The sequence below is a fragment of the Mustela nivalis genome (assembly GCF_964662115.1).
Source record: "Mustela nivalis genome assembly, chromosome: 8".
Lineage (NCBI taxonomy): Eukaryota > Metazoa > Chordata > Mammalia > Carnivora > Mustelidae > Mustela > Mustela nivalis.
Window position 1 is genome coordinate 124,899,294 of NC_139027.1, and position 17,082 is coordinate 124,916,375.

A 17,082-nucleotide genomic window follows, 5' to 3' on the forward strand; every position below is an offset into this window, starting at 1 on the left:
ACAGACAGAGATCACAAGTAGGCAGAAAGGCAGGCAGAGAGAGAGAGGAAGGGAAGCAGGCTCCCTGCTGAGCAGAGAGTCTGATGTGGGGCTCAATCCCAGGACCCTGAGACAATGACCTGAGCCGAAGGCTGAGGCTTAACCACTGAGCCACCCAGGTGCCCTAGAAGCTACATTTTAAACAAAGATTCTATACACCTGGGGAGCTGCTATTAAGGAGTATCACTTCCAGCTGCCAGCATCAGCTCCTAGTTAAACAAGATAGGTTGAAAGTTTCTTTATAAAAGTTCCCCCTAAGTGTCTACAAAATCCTTTAGGCTGAAAATTAGAAGAGAAATCTCTGGGTTTGCTCTCACTTGCCACATCTGACTCTGACCCCGAGGAACTTCCCGTGATTCAGGACAGAGGTAGAGGTAGAAACAGAAGTGGACCTGGTGGTGGCTTTCGTGAGTGGGACACCCCGTGTCTTCTCTGTGCTTGTCATGGTTCTAGTGCCCCACTTTCCAGTCTTACAGACCAGTAGGTACTCTACATCTGGTGGCTGATGGGACCAAGAATAGCTATGAGACCACCAAGGGCAGCAGTGGAACGGAGATGTTGCTAACCCCTAGGGTGAGAGGGACCCCCAGTCTCGTGGCTTGCTTGATCTGTGGCTTCTCAGCCCAATGATGGATTTCTGTTCAGTGTCCTCCCTTCTCTCTCCGGACAGGCTGCCATTTTATAGATGAAGTTGGGACCTGTCATCCTTTGTCTCCCTGCCTTCTAGAACATTTCTGAAGCTGGTACTGATTTTAGTGCAGGCTTATGATCTTTTGGTCCTTCCGCTGAGAACTGGAGAAAGCAGAGGCTTTATAAGATGCCTTTATGTCTGTTATAACGAGTTTCTGGGAATATTTTCTTTGTTGTTTTATACTATGGCTGTGAGGAGGAGCTCTAAGAGTTTTTCTCTTTTTCTAAAACAAGTAGTTTTATTATGCAACTGTGAAGCACCAAAAATAGAGATTTATATTTGATATGCTACATACTGAAGGTATTTTGTATCACATCTATTTTAAAAGGGGCTTTATCCAGTTTGCTGTTAATTGTTTTGCTCTCTACATAGATTATATGCAAAGTATCATTTTAAAGCCAATAACCTTACTTTTGTATACATCAGTGATGTGTTTTGCGATATTCTCCTTGGACTGTATTGGGTATCAGAGGTCACATGTCTGGTGACATTTAATAATAAGTTGGTGTACATACATACGTCCCTGAGATGTGCATTTCAGCTACCAGGAACCTAGTATGCAGCACAGGCTGGGTCAGTGACCATACCCTCTTTCCTTTGTGTAGATAAGGAAGTTATAAACAAACCTACTTATACAGAGGGATTGGTGATGCGAAGTTGACTGAGCCTTTTTTTTTTTTTTTTTAAAGATTTTATTTATTTATTTGACAGAGAGAAATCACAAGTAGATGGAGAGGCAGCCAGAGAGAGAGAGAGGGAAGCAGGCTCTCCTCTGAGCAGAGAGCCCGATGTGGGACTCGATCCCAGGACTCTGAGATCATGACCTGAGCCGAAGGCAGCGGCTTAACCCACTGAGCCACCCAGGCGCCCTTGACTGAGCTTTGTAGCTGAGTCTGACAACAATTTTGAAGGACGCTCTTATTTGCCTGTACTTACAGTCGCTCAGGTGTAAAGTAACTAGATCCTTCCAATCGTAGCAAGGCTTAATTTAATGTACAGAGCAACTTAAAGTTTTTACAGAGGCATGCGGTCAATTAATTCGTACTTATTTTCTAGGGAATATAGTAAATAATCATATTGTAGGATCAAATAAAATGTTTCCAACTGCTTCTAAAATAATCAAATGGCTTCTCTCTTAAAATAGAGGATAGGAGAGTTTCAAGAGACTCGGGAAAATTTCATCCATTGAGTGGTCGGGAAATAAATATTGCCACTAACTTTGATTTCCTTAAAGTTTTCTGTATTTTTACTTCTTCTTTTCTCATGGCATCGACATTTCTGGGCCTTTTGCTGCGAGCTGCCGAAAAGCCATTTGGCTTTTCAGCTCAAATCACAAACCCCAGGCTCTGACTTCCTTTAGGATGCAACTTGAGCGCCCGAGAACATGGCCAACTAAAAGCCAGAGTGCAAATGTTTTCTTTCATCCCTTTGACGTTGTCCCAAGTTACACCGCTGCAAGAGGGTCCATGTCAGATTGAGGTGAACGCCCTGCTCAGGTCTGATCTGCTAGCCATATTCCCTGCCATGGACGGGAAGCTTGGAAAGGAGGGGTGTAACTCAGCCATTTCTAAAAACGGAAAATGATAACAACCTGTCGGAGGGCCAGCCATAGCACATGGCCTCGTTGGTATATGCAAACCAGTCAATCTGCTTCTGCTTAGGGGGCGTCTTGGGCCTGATTCAAAGGAAGGCCTTCTCTGTGTCCTGTGTGCCTGGAAAAGCCAGAGTGGGTGGAAACTAGAGACTGCTTTCCGTCTTCAGTGTTTATTTAACAAGAGCATGGCCTCCCAGAGAAACACAGAAAGGGCCAGGGGTTTGCAGGACAGAATCCTGCAGCTCTGTGTTGGCTCTTCCCTCTGACTGGGGACTTTGGTTCATTTGCTCAAGTGTGGCAGTTCCCTGAGACCACCCTAGGCTCCCCTGGGCTCAGTCCCCTGTCTCCCCATTCCCTGCTCCTTCTGTGCTTTCTGGACAGGATGTTTGCAAGGGCTTGAGACAGGGATTACAATGCCCATGTTGGAAAGGAAGAAAGTTCTTCTTAGCCTGGTAAGGCCTAAGGCCACAAAGATTGTAAATCCTGAGTCTGGATGAAAATTCAGGCCAGACCGGTGCTGAATAGCATACCTTTGGCCAAACCACTGATTCTCTCTGGCCATTAGTTTCCTCCCTGAAGTGAGTTACTGGTAAGGCCAAATGGCATTCATTCATTCGTTTCTTCACTCGACAAATATTCACGGCACACTTCCTCTGTGCCAGAAACTCTTCCGGGTGCTGGGATACAATGAACATCTCTGTGTTCATGGAATTTATCATTAGGTGGAGGAAAGGCAAGCCATAAACAAAATACATGTTGGATTCATATTTCAAGGGGTGCTAAGTGCTAAATAGGCAGGGAGGTAGGGTAGGGGCCATAAAGAATGCTGGGAGCAGGGGTAAAAATTTTAGCTGGGATGTTTAGGGGAAGCTTCATGGAGACCGTAACTTTTGAATAGGAAGTGGGGGAGTGAGTCCCACAGATTATTAGGGGAAGAACATTCTAGGCAGAGTAAACAGAAGTGAAGTCTCTGAACCAGCAGCAAGTCTGGCCTAGGCAAAGAAAATCGAGAAGGCCCTGTGACCATGTAGATGGGGTGAAGGAAGAGGAGGAGGAGATGATGTACAGGTGATGGGGGTTGGGGGAAGTCATCAGACAATAGAGCTTTCAAGGACTTTGTCAGAGATGATGTATATAAAAATGCTTTTGGATGGGCAAAGGGCTGTCCAAATATATGTGCTATAATGCCAGCAAAACCCAGCAACTCTTCTGGAATTTGGGCTCTAAAACCAGTCTGCGTTGTAGATTTTAGTGCCAGTGTCTTAGTTCTGAAATCCCAGCTCCTGTAGAGCCGTAGTTCTCAAATGGATGCCAGGATCCCAGGGGCTTCCTCTAGCTCCCTGTAGGCACCACTGTCCAATTCCTGGTCAACACACAAGAGTTGGTGGATATTATTGGTGTGTGTGAACTTTAAGGTTGAATGGGATTACGATGGGGTGCAGTGTCTTCTGATTAAGAGCTAGGAATTGTAGCTTAATGCCAAGCCAGCAGCAAGGACAAGACCACCCCCACCCCCAGCCTTCTTCTGCAATGCGGGAGGACAGCACCTCCTCAGAAGGGTGAACTGCGTCCTCCAGCAGCATCGCGGAGATGAAGGGGAGCAAAGGCATAAGCCAGGAACTGGAGGTTTTTATAGACACTGTGAGACATTTTTATAACCCAGTAGTGATTGTGCTATTGTCATGGCTGACTTGTTAAAATCTGCTATTCAGAGATTTTAATTCTGCTAAGCTTTCTGCGGAACTTTCAAATAATCAAAAATGTGGTGCAAAACATGCCAAAAAAGAAAAAAAAAAAAAAACATTGGGAAGCACTATTTTGGAACCTAGAGAATTATACGATTTTACCTGGTATCTGGCTGAATCATTTTGGGCCAGTTATGTGGTTTAGACAGACAGACAGACTGGAGCACTGGGTTTGGCCAGTGCATTAAATGCATTGTTTCCCCTTTTTCTTAGTTGGGCGTTTGGTTTATGGAATACTCTACCCTTCATTATCCTATTTTATCGTTCCAAGGCCTGTGTGGAATTAGCATGAGGGTTGTCACCTTCCTATTATGAATCAGAGAAATGAGAGAACTGGGGAAAGTTGTGATTTGCCCAAGGTCACACTGCCATTCAGTGGCAGGAGATAGGACATGAATCCAAAGGATCCACAAACCCATCCCCCTTCCTTTTCTAGCCTCACTTCCGAATCATGATGACATGATAGAAGACAATCACGCTGGACCAATTATTTGTTGTTATGTAGAAAAATAGCATTCCCAGGAATAGCTGCTATCAGTCTTAACCAGTTATGAGCCCCACATCCATGTGGAAGTCCCAGAGCAGCTCCAAAAATGTATCCTCTTGATGTAACTGAACAACATATTGTGTAGCTAGGTTTCATGATCACTGATGTACAGACAAGTTCTGTGTTCCCTTGGGTGACAGCAGGCTGAGCTCTGCAGGCCTGATCCAATAGGGAGGAGTAGGTTGAGAGCTGTGGTTAGTAGGAATGATCTGATTTCTCTTAATTATCCCTAAGAAATTACTATTTCTACATTATGGCTTAATTCTCCCAACTAGATTGACCTCTCAGAGGGCCATGTCCGTTGTTGTTTTATATTAGAAACTTTTCGCTGCTGCCCATTCTCTAGTGTAGCACCGCCCAACCGAACTTTCTACGATGATGGAAATGTTCTCTATTGGCCTCCTCCAATATGGCGGCCACCCGTCAGATACAGTGGCTATGGAGTAGTTGGAAATGTGGCTGGTGCAACCAAGGGACTGATTGTTAAATTTTATTTACGTTTAATAATGAATTTAAATCTAAAAAGCCACATGTGGCTAGATGTGGGCCGGGAGGAGACTAAGAAGGAGTGTGTGAATTGTGCATGAAGATTGTGTGACTGGGAAGCTGCAGGGCCACCGTGAGAGCAGAGGAGGAACAGGGCTTGGAGGATGGTTCAGGGCTTTGAGGTTACCTGATGGGCTTGTACTGTGGTGTGTGGTGTGTGAGGCCCCAGAGGAAGTGGCTAGGGCAGAGGGGGAACTGTGGAAACCATGAACAATGGGACTTTGGGAAGCGGGGCTCGGATGCAGGGTGGGCCCAGGGTGGCTGCGATGGTCACAATAATGAGCGTAATAGTAATGATAACAGTGGAAGGTCAAAGGAGCTTCCTCTGAGACTGGCAAGATGAAGGAGGGGCTTAGTGGCAGGCTCACTCCGCACTGTGGGGCTGTGAGTCCTGAAAACCCAGCTTTGTTTGGTAGAAACCAGAAGCTGAGGTGAACTGCCGCCAGAGGGGAAATGGAGGTGGGGGCTGAAAGAGAAGATTTTCCGAACACAGGAACCAAGGTAAATAAAGGAAATGGAACATTAACGCTATTTGCATTCAAACAAAGGAACACCACAAGGACCTTGGTAGAGTTCCCCTTGTCCTTTCAGCTGGCTCGGAATCCTACCCAGAGGGTCTCTCTGCTGAAAGCCGGAGCCTGAGAATGACCTGAGATTTGAATGAGGCCTTTGTCTTGGGGGCCCAGGGGCCCCTGACCAAATGTGCACCCCCATTTTGGGAGGTAGACCTGGGGAAAGTATTTACCATTTTTATGACAACCTCAGGGACATACGAGGCAATTTTGTCAGAAACTCCACAAGACCTGAAACACATTCCAAGTCACCAAAAGCATCAGGGGAGACTTTTTGGGGGGTCACTTAGCTGACAGTGTTTGGGGGGACAGAAGCCCCATATGGAGGGCGTCCTGAACAGGACCTTGTGTGGAAGATGTCATGCGTGGCTGAATCTTTCCTAGTCTCGTCCACACTGAGATGTAATAACACTGTGTTTTTTAATCCTCCCCTGGCAAAACCCACCTCACTCAAAACAAGTATTGGCCCCATTGTACAAATGGAGAAACTGATGCCAAGAGGAGGTAAAACTACTTGAGCGAGTTGGAATGGCAGATCCAGGCTGGAGTAGGAAAGCCTAGGGGATTCTGCTCTTGGGTGTCATCAGGGAAACCCGGGGAACTGGGACAGCATCTTCCAGGTGATGTCTCAGTTACCCATGATGCTCTTAGCCTGCCCTACTCTTGACTTTCTCTCTTTCATCCATCACGTCTCCTCCCCAGAGTGGCCTTCCCTGACCACTCGGGCTAAAGGACATCTCAGCACCCTTTTGTGTCTTTCCACGCATTGATTCCAATTGTATTTATTTATGAATCTCTCTCCCTTTATTCTATCCATTTTCTCCAGTAGACTTTGGCTTTTGCATAGTTGAGGACTGGTCTGTATCACTCACTCTTAGATCCTGGCACCAAGGGCAGTGCTCGGTGCATAATGTGAATGATGACTATTTTGTGGAGTGAAGGATCCTCTGAGCTTCCCAGAAATGGGGTCTGACCAGAAGACTGGGGCTCCTCAGGGAGGCAAGGAAGATAGGGTCCCTTTGCTGTGCTAGCTTCAAAGGCTCTGGAGTAGAAATGACAGCTAGGTTTATGAAAGTGAGAAGAAAATGTCCCATTTTTCTTTCATTGTCTGTATTTCTATATGGAGGAGCACAGCCGAGGATGGGTTGGAGCAGGTGTAGGAGAACTGGACCAGCCCTTGTGCCATGTTGAGGAACTGTGTGGGCTGGGGAAGGTACCCTTCTCTCTGAGGGCACAGGCTTTACAGACTTGGTCTCATTTGCTCTTCCCAACAGCACCCTGAGGTAAGGGTTCCTACCATCATTGTCATCCTTACCAGGGATGAAACAGGCTCCCAAAGAAGGTAAGCCATATTCTAATACCATGTGGGCAAGATGGTGGCGGTGGGATGCTAACGAGGGTGTGTCAACTTCAAGACTCTTTTCTCTAGTGATTATGACTGTCCTTTTGAGCTGGAATGCCTGGGTTCACAGCCTCCTTCCATCACTTACTAACTGTCTGATTTTAGGAAAATTATTTAATTTTTCTGTGCCTTAGTTTCCCTGTCTAAAAAAAATAGGATAACAAAGTGTCTACCCTATAAGGTTGTATAAGGACTAAATAGGTCAGTATTCTAAGGTAAGTAGATGAAAAACCCAGGACAGCACCTGGCACTGTCATCATCATCATCACCATTAATACCACTATTGACTTGTTTCCTTCCTCGTAGGCTGAGGTTGTGCACAGGCTGTGAATGGCTAGGAAGGGAAACCTTCTAGGAAGATCTGAGTGAGGATTCCGACTTAGGGAAGCCCCGGAAGCAGCGAGAAAGAGCTCACATCTGGTTCTTATGACAACTATCTCTTTCTCCTGCCCTGCTTCTTTCCAAGGCTAAGAGGTTTCATTTCAGGTTTCCTGTGTTTCTGTACAGCAATTGTGATCTTTCTTTCGCTTTCATCGTTGACTTCTGGTGCAAAAGGAGAGTAATGAGATGAAGACTTTATCAGGAAATGAACACATCACAATAATACTGTTTGAGATGGTGCATCAGTGAGAGTCCCAGGAACGCCCCGGGGCTGTGAAAGGCCAGGCTGAAGCTCTGTCCTACTCTCAAATACAGACATTTCAGGCTGATCTTTAGCAGAGTCCACAGTCTTTCTAGGTGTATTAGAGAAGAGGGAGGAGCTGCACGAGAGAGGGAACTCCCAGCCACCCTTCCAAAAGGTGTTTGAAAAAGTGATACTTTATACCAGTTATGAGACATCATGGGTATTTGTAACCGGAGACACAGGATTAACTTTCCTTCTGGTAATGGATTGTACCCGTATGGTTCCCATTTGGGGCATAATTAAGAAATTCCATAGTGAGCTAATGGTTCTTGGGAAGTTGAGATGCATTCCTCTGATTTTGCCTCAAAGAAGAGGATGTGTTAGGAGGCTGTGGAGTCTGTGTACCCATCTCTGCCAGGGCTCTGATCTCTCTTTACATTGACCGCACCCCCCCCAACTGGGGCTAGAGCTCCCCACACTAGAAATGCAGACAAAGCTAAGTCCTTGTGAGGAAGCAAACACCATGACCAAAAGATGGACTCCAGAGTTGGCCAAGGAACAGTGTGGGAAGTGTAACTATCTCCCAGATTTCTCAGCTGGTTTGGGACCCTGCAATTCCCTAAACTCGAGATATCCTGAAGCCATCCTCTCTAGAGTACCCAGGTAGGCAAGTGATGAGAGAACCCTGGTCTCCCTATAGTGCAGTTTGACCTTTTCTAGAATGTTCAAAAGCCCAGAATACAAGTTACACTATCATCCATTAGTGCAGGAAAGAATTGCGTGGTTTGGGGGACTGGGTGGCTCAGCTGGTTAAGTAACCGACTCTCGGTTTAGGCTCAGGTCAGGATCTCAGGGTCGTGAGATCAAGCCTGACTTGGCCTCTGCCCTCAGGGTGGAGTCTGCTTGGGTTTCCCTCTCCCTCTGCCCCTTGTCTGCTCAAATAAATAAATAAATCTTAAAAAAAAATTGTGTGGTTTGTTTAGGGAGAAGCAAACCTTCTATAGAAAGACACATCTGCTGGGATTTGGGAGAGAGTTTTGCTGATCAGTCCAGAAAGTCCCGCAGTGGAAAAATGTGTCTGCCCATAGATGGCAGTGCCCAGGTGAGTTCTGCAGAAGATAGAATGGATGTATTCAGGGATGCAGTTGTGAATTTGACAACAAGGTGATCAAAACCTTGAAAATGAACCCTGATCTATGAAAATATCCTCTTCCTGATTTCTACACTCTCTCCCCACCGGGGACAAGTGGACTGAAAACTCCTCAGGAAAAGAAGAAATCCTGACACCTTATTCTGGCATAAATGGTTATTTTTACCAAGTTCCAAAAGTTGGTTACGTTCATATAACACACCGGCTTTTCTCTGTTATTGCTGTCGCTGCCCTTTGGTATGCAACTTGCTAAAAAACAGCCTCGTAAAGAATTTCTGCTCACCTGAGAGTAAGAACGAGAGAGTCTCAGTGCTAACTTTGAGTCTGAGATCTGAGCTGAAAGATAATTACTTCCCATCGCCTCTTGTATTTGTGCTGTAAATGTATGGATGCAGTTTAACTTGCTTGGGGATCTTTCAATAGCTGATCACGGAAGGGAAGGAAATGAACATTCATTGAGAGGTTAGTATGTGTCCGTCAGTTCCTCATCTAGTAAATACTGACAGCTAGCTTTTACTGAGTGTTCAAGTGGGACCTAGCTCTGCTCTAGGCACATTACAGTCATTTCTATCATAATGTGACATACGACATGGCACTCTTGAAATCATTGTACTGTGCCAAACCATGCGGGAAAACACGAGGCTTATGGGAACAATGGACTTGGGGCACAATGTTCAAAAACTTCATAAGGGACAGATGGGAAAAAAAAAAAAAAAGATAGGAACCATGTGGGCAAAATAGATGAAGGGGTTTGAGAGGTACAAAATTCCAGTTATAAAATCAATAAGTCACAGAGATGAGAAGTACAGCATAGGGAATATGGTCCATAATATTGTAATATTGTAATAATGTTGTGTGGTAACAGAGGTGACCACACGTTCTGTGATGGGCATGGCATTGTACAACGTGGACGGAGTGCTCTGTTGTGTGCCTGGAAGGAATATAATGGCGAATGCCAATTACGCCTCAATAATAAAAAATTTTAATGGGGCGCCTGGGTGGCTCAGTGGGTTAAGCCGCTGCCTTCGGCTCAGGTCATGATCTCAGGGTCCTGGGATCGAGTCCCGCATCGGGCTCTCTGCTCAGCAGGGGACCTGCTTCCCTGTCTCTCTCTCTGCCTGCCTCTTTGTCTACTTGTGATTTCTGTCAAATAAATAAAATCTTTAAAAAAACATTTTTAAAGATTTAAAATTAAAAAATATGTTTTTAAATTTTAAAAAGATAGGCATAAGAAGTCCTAAAAATGGCAGCACAGTTTGCTATCTTGAATGGTTAAGACATACAGAAATACTATTTGATATGGCATTTTCCCTTTAAAGACCTCTAAAAATTGCTTGAGTAGGTGGGCTTTTTTGGTGTGTGTGGCTGGTGAGTAATTATGAAAGAGCCCCTGAAATCGGATGGAAAGTTGGACCCCAGGTGTGGATAGGTGTGACTCATAACACATGTGGCAGACTGAGGGAGCAGGGGGATGTTTGAGGTGTGTGCACGTGTGTGTGTGTGTGTGTGTGTGTGTGTGGCCGTACACAGCTCGGTTCAATGGTGTGCAGTTTTCTGGATTCACGTCAGTGTTTCTCCAGGATGAAGCTTCACATTCAACATAGAATTCATGTTGTGTTCAAGCCCTTCCCTCCCCCACCCCCAGGAATCAATCACACTGGAGCAAGCTACATTTTCAAAATACACGCGGGGACAGGGCGATGGCGCTCGTATCCCTGCATCCGAGGCCCCGTGATGACGCCGGAGGCCAGCACCGGGGTCATGGTGCTCACCCAGAAATTCTGAGTCACAGTTTCCTTACACTTGAGCAAGGTTTCCAGGATCACAGACAAAGTTCGGATCTCACGTAATTTTTGAACCTTAGATACAGTTCAGGCGGTGGTATTGGTCACCGGCCCAGGCGAGGACAATACATATCTCATTAATCCCCTTTCTCTCCAGGTCCCACTCAGTAGGCAGCAGTTCTAATGTGTCTGTGGTATCCTTAGTATAATAACCCTGAGCATTCTTCAGATTTTCCTGATGCAGGGAATGCTATTTGAGAGAGGGCAAGTTTAAGGTCATGACATATTAGGTGGTTCCATTACTTTCCTAGGGCTGCCGCAATAAATTACCGTCAAATTGGTGGCTTAAAACAACACTTATTCTTTCCTGGTTCTGGAGGCCAGAAGTCTAGAGTCAAGCTGTGGGCAGGGCCTCCACAGGGCCTCCAGCCAAGGACAATTCCTTGCCCCCTGTAGCATCTGGTGGCTCCTGTCATTCCTCAGCTTGTAGCTGCATCCTTCCAATCTCTGCCTCCATTTCCACAGGGCCTTCTTTCCTGGGTCTCTGGGTCTCGAATCATTCTTATTCCCTTATAAGTCCTCGGTTATTGGATTTAGGGCCTACTCGAAATCTCGAAATCCAAAATGATCTCATCTCAAGATCCTTAACTTTATTACATCTTAAAAGCGCTATTTCCAAAGGAGCTTGCATTCACAGGTAAGTAGAGATTAAGACTTGGATGTATCATTGGGTGGGGGAGGGGGGTGGGCACCATTCAACCCAGTACAGTAGTCCAACAGGGATTTGAAATCAAGTGTAGAGAGCTCTTTTGCCTGGTCTGTGGAGCCACTAAGTTTTTGAATTGCAAGGAAGTGCACTCCATCCCCGAAGATACAGAAAAAACTTAAAACGTCAGAGCTGCTAAGTTCCTCTCTTGGCAGAATGTAATTTTGCCTCCTTCTGCTAAGTTGTTTACGTCCTTGAGGGGCATCTATAGAGAGGAATGTTGCAGCATCAGAGAGGGAGGTCTAATGGGAGGGGGTCCTACAGGGTCTGAGGCACCCTGGATACTGGAGCTCAGGAAGCAGATACTCCCAGGCTGATAAATCTTGTCTCTTTCAAACCTATTAATATTTCACATCTGAACTCTGGAGGGAAACTTCACTGATCCAAAGTGACCTGCAACCACTCAGGAGAATGTTTCTTTTTTAAATAATTTAACTTTATATGGTAGACAAGCAAGGGCAGGGGTGCCCTGAGTGGCTCCATTAACCTGCAATTCCCTGGTAATGCTGCTGAAATTGTCGGTGCTGTTATGTCCAGAAGTGTGCCTGACACAAACTTGTTGATTACGTTATTTGTTCCTCTTCATTCAGGCTTATTTTACATCTTGACCAGAAAGAGGTATATTAATGTGTATGCTTATATAGATATATTTTATAATATTTTATAGTATCAACTCATATATATTTTGTAATATGTATTTATGTTTATATAACTTATATGCTTATATAAATATATAGTAATATATAAGAATAGATTCGTATATACATAAAACTATATAGGTGTGTATATATAGTTACGTGTGTGTGTGTGTGTGTGTGTATAGTTTAAGAATTTTGAATATACCTTTTAATTTGGTATTTGGTAACATACCTTTTAATTTGGACCTACGAGGCAGGGAGGGTTGTAGCGCAGTGTGGGGGATCAGAAGCAGTGAACAAAGCAGGGTTAGGTCAAGGGTTTGGGTTGGGGACGGCAGCTACCTGCTCAGGAGGGTCCGCCTCAAAGTGTTGATGCAACATGGTTTTGAATGCCGTAGTCCCATACCTGGACTGGCCAGCCTGTTCTTTCCCGGGTCCTGATTGAAAGCACTCAGCCAGACTGGGTGGAGGGATAAGCACAGGGTTCTCTCACTGAGGACCTCAGCCCGACTCAGCTCACAGCCTCGGCGAACCCAAGGATGGAGGGTCACTGCTCCCATGACCGCGTGCACCTGCTGCGGCCAGCCCAGGTCCTGTTGGTGGATGAGACTGCGGCCCCAGCAGCCTCTTCCCTAGATACCCTATATTCTATAGAATATATGCATAGAATATATACGGTTCTCTAGATAACGAAACATATTCTCTAGAATACAGGTATGTACACCTTGGATGTCATATATACACACTAACTGTGTAATGTATATTCTGAAGTGGTCGAAGACGGGAACATCCCCCTCCCCCCGGCCCCGCACCCGTGTCTCCCTGTCTGAGGACTCTGTCTGGCCACAGGCAGGGCTGGGTGCCTGGGAGCTGTTCCAGGAGCTTTACAACCAGCACCGAGTGGGAGTTGGTAGGAAAATACCCCAGCTTCTCCCCTCAGTGGAACAGCTCGGAGACATATTCAACCTGTTTATTATCAGACCATGCCTTTGTCCCTTCCCCACTCCCTCATTGTGCCTCCTGGATTTCCAAGTAATGACCTCTCTGTCCTCCTCAGAATCTGCTTTTGGGGGAATTTAAACTAAGCCAATACACCACAGATAGTCCCCACACATATCTTCCAAATTTGGCAAAAATCCATCCAGGCATTTTTTTTTTTTTTGATCATGAGATTCAGAGAGATGCTTCTCTTTCTCTAGGTATAGCCTTCATATTTGCATAAATGTTATCTGATTCATCTATACCACTATTAAGTGTTCTTATAATAAAATAATTGAAAAAATAATTTCTATACTTACTTCCTTTTTTCAGCTATTTACAACTTTCAGGAGACTTTGATACATTTTTAGTCACTTGGTGTGAAATCTCACTTTTTTTTCCCTTTAAAATTTTTATATTGGCTCAGGACTCTGCCTGTCCCATATGGCGAGTGCATGCAAAGTCCCACTGGTGGAAAGTGATTCTTTTTATTTGAGTGGTTTCCCTGAAAATTTATTGTCAGAACATTTCTTTGGAGTATGTGTAATTCCTCTGGGGGGTTAAATGTGGGTGGTGAGCTGTTTGGAGAAATTCTCCTTGTGGCCCATCCTGGGCACGGATATTCTCTCATATATTTAGTCTGGCTTTGAGTACAGAGTTGGTGTTAAATAAATGCTAATTAATAATAACCTAATAGAAAATGGATTTAGGGCAAACAAATGCAATGCATAATGACATCCTAGATTTTTCAAAGAGCACTCATCACATTTATTTTAGTCATCTCAAACTCAAGCCAATCTTTTAAGTCAGCTCTGAAGAAAAGAGGAGGTTAGGTTTGGGTCTGGGTTTTTTGTTGTTGTTGTTTTTCCAGAATGTTCCATCTTGTAGATGCTAGTAGTTCCTGAGCCAAGGCAGAGGTAGCTGTGCGCCATGGAGACATAGAACATGTGTGAAAAGTTGCTCTGTCAGGATGGGTCCTTTCTTCTCCAGAGGGGATTCTTACTGGGATTTAGTACAGTGTCCACGAAATTGTGATTCCAAAAGAAGATAAAGCTTTTATTTAATTAATAGGAGGGATGAAGCCATAGACTCCTTGGTTTATAACCTGGATCCGGGCCAAGACCAGGGTCAATAAAAAGGTGGCAAGTGTGATGTCAACACCATCTTTCCTTCAGTAACTCCTTTTAACTTTTCATGGATTCTCATCTTTCCATGGACACCATTTAGACGTGGTCATGGCAAATGTCCTGTGCCTACTGATGCTGGCAGCCTTTCTTCCTGCTTCTGGACCTACCCATCTCTCCACCACCGTGCCTCCGGGGAAACAGGGTCTGTACACACAACCGAGTATAATTCAGCCGTAAAAAGAAGGAGACCCGACCACAAGCGACCATGGGAATGAACCTGGAGGACATCGTGCTAAGTGAAATAAGCCAGACGCGGAAAGACAGATACTGCATGGTTCCGCTTCCCAGAGGCATAAAAATTCCCCGTAGGTGACATAAGAGTCCAACACAGGGAAATAGAAGGTAGAACGGGGGTTGCCTGGGGCTGGGGAGAAAGGAAAAAGGGGAGTCACTGTTCAATGGGTCTAAAGTATCGGTTCTGTGGGATAAACAAGTTCTAGAGTTCTTTACACCGAGGTGTCCCATAGTTAACAACACTGTATTGTGCTCTTAAAAGTTGGTTAAGAGGGCAGATCTCATGTCACGTGTTCTTACCACAATAATTAAAAAAAAAAATCTCACCCAGGTGTCGAAGCTTCAGTTCACCTGTCTGGAAATAGATAATGCCAACTTGGTGTCACCGTGAGAACTAAACGTGAGAATGTTTATTGGGTGTCTGGCGTGTCCCCCGCATTAAATACATCTTGGTTTTATGCCCATCAGAGGCGAGCGCGTGGCGTGGCGGGGACCATGGCCTCCGAGGGGAGACGGTCTGCATCTGAATATGGTCTTTGCCATTTGCTGCTTGGGAGGTTCAGGGGGAATGTGATTTCATCTCTCCCTGACTCAGTTTCCCCATCAGTTAAATGGGGACAACAGTAGTGTCTGTTCTATAGGGCTATCGTGAGGATGAAATGGGTCAGTCCTCGCGCAGAGGCAACAGATGTCTCCTCATTATTATTCTTAGTGTCCCAGGGAAATAAACAGTCCCTCCTCATCCCCTCTAATTCAGTTCTATAATTCTACGACTCTTTCCTTCCCAGGTGGGAAAATGGGTCCTCATTGCTAAACTTACTAAAGAAAATGCTGATCTCCCAAAATAGCTATTGAGCAGTAATTTTCAAAATACATAGTAAACCCAAGCCGTACATGAAAGGCTCTTAAAGTAGGTCATTGCCACGGGGCTGCTTAGATAGGGTACCGCTGGGGTGATTTATGTCTGGGGGGATTATTAATTAAACAAAAGAGGGTCTGTGTTTTTGAAAAATGCCTCTGCCACAAAAGAACCGTGGGTGAAGAGGCATAAAGCAATAGCTGTGATTAAAGAGTATATCTGTATCTATCTCTATGTATATTCAAAAGATTATGCATTAAAGTTTTCCCCCCCTGTATTTAATGCTTGGGGAGTTTCCACAGATCTCTGTGTTCGGTCTGGACTGCTTTGGCAAACTTGCTGCAAAAGAAATGGTTTGTGCAAATGACAGCTGCATCAATAAGGGCTCATCTCGTGTGTCTAAGAAGGAGCAGAAGGAGGACAGTGATGTGTGTGTGTGTGTGTGTGTGTGTGTGTGTGTGTGTGTGTGTGTGTATGTGTGTGAGATACGCATATGCCAGTTCTAGGTGTGTTTCGCTATAGGCGTGTGATCACTGCGCATTTTTTTGTCTTGGGGAGCTTGATAAGGACAGGGATTTACAGGTGTATCCTGCAGTAGGGGAAGTTTCTCTGACAGGAATGCTAAAGGAATAATCACCTTCGAGACTGCCCCCTAACCCCGACCCTCCCTCCTGTGGGACTTTTCACCCTGTCCTTTGTTCTTCTGCTGCGCAGAATTTTAGTTTGACATAGGACCACTTGTTTGTTTTTGTTTCTGTTGCCTGCGCTAAGTTAGACACTTGAATAGACATTTCTCCGAAATGGCCAACAGGTCTGTGAAAGGATCCCCGACATCACTAATTATCAGGGAAATGCAAATTGAAACCACAATGAGACACCACCTCACACCTGTCAGGATGGCTTTTATCAAGATTTAAAAAACACCCATAAACCCCCAAAAGACAACAAGTGTTGGCAAGGATTTGAAGAAATTTCAGCCTTTGCACATTGTTGGTGGGAATGCGAACTGTTGCAGTTGTCAGGGAAGGCATTAGGAAGGTTCCCCCCAAAATTAAAAACAGAACTACCGTGTGATCCAGTAATCCCACTTCTGGGTATTTATCCAAAAGAATTGAAATCAGGATCCTGAAGCGATAGTAGCACTCTTAAATTTTGTTGCGGTATTATTCACAGCAATTAAGATGCAGAAAGAACTTAATGTCCATGGACAGATGAAGGAATACAGAAAATGGGGTATATTCACTCAATGGAATATTAGCCAGTCATAAAAAGAAGAAATATTGGCCATATATAACAACATGGAGAAAACCAAAGAACATTATATTAGGTGTAATGTGCCATCACAGAAGGACAAATATTGCATGAGTCCCCTTACATGAGGCATCTCAAAGAGTCAAATATACAGAATTGAAGAGTGGATTGTTGATTGCCAGGGGCTGGAGCAAAGGGAAAAGGAGCTACTAATCAATGAACGTAAAGTTTCACTAATGCAAGATGAATAAGTTCTAGATATCTGCTCTCCAACATGGTACCTATAGCCAAGAGTATACACTTAGAAATTTGTTGAGGACAGATCTCATACTAAGTTCTTACCACAATAAAATAAAAATATTTAATAAACCTAAAAAATTAAGGCAAAATTGTAAAAATTTAAACAATAAAGATACATAAAAAATCATCACATCTAACAGTAATAAGTAGTGTTAATATTTTGGCGCAGTGGGT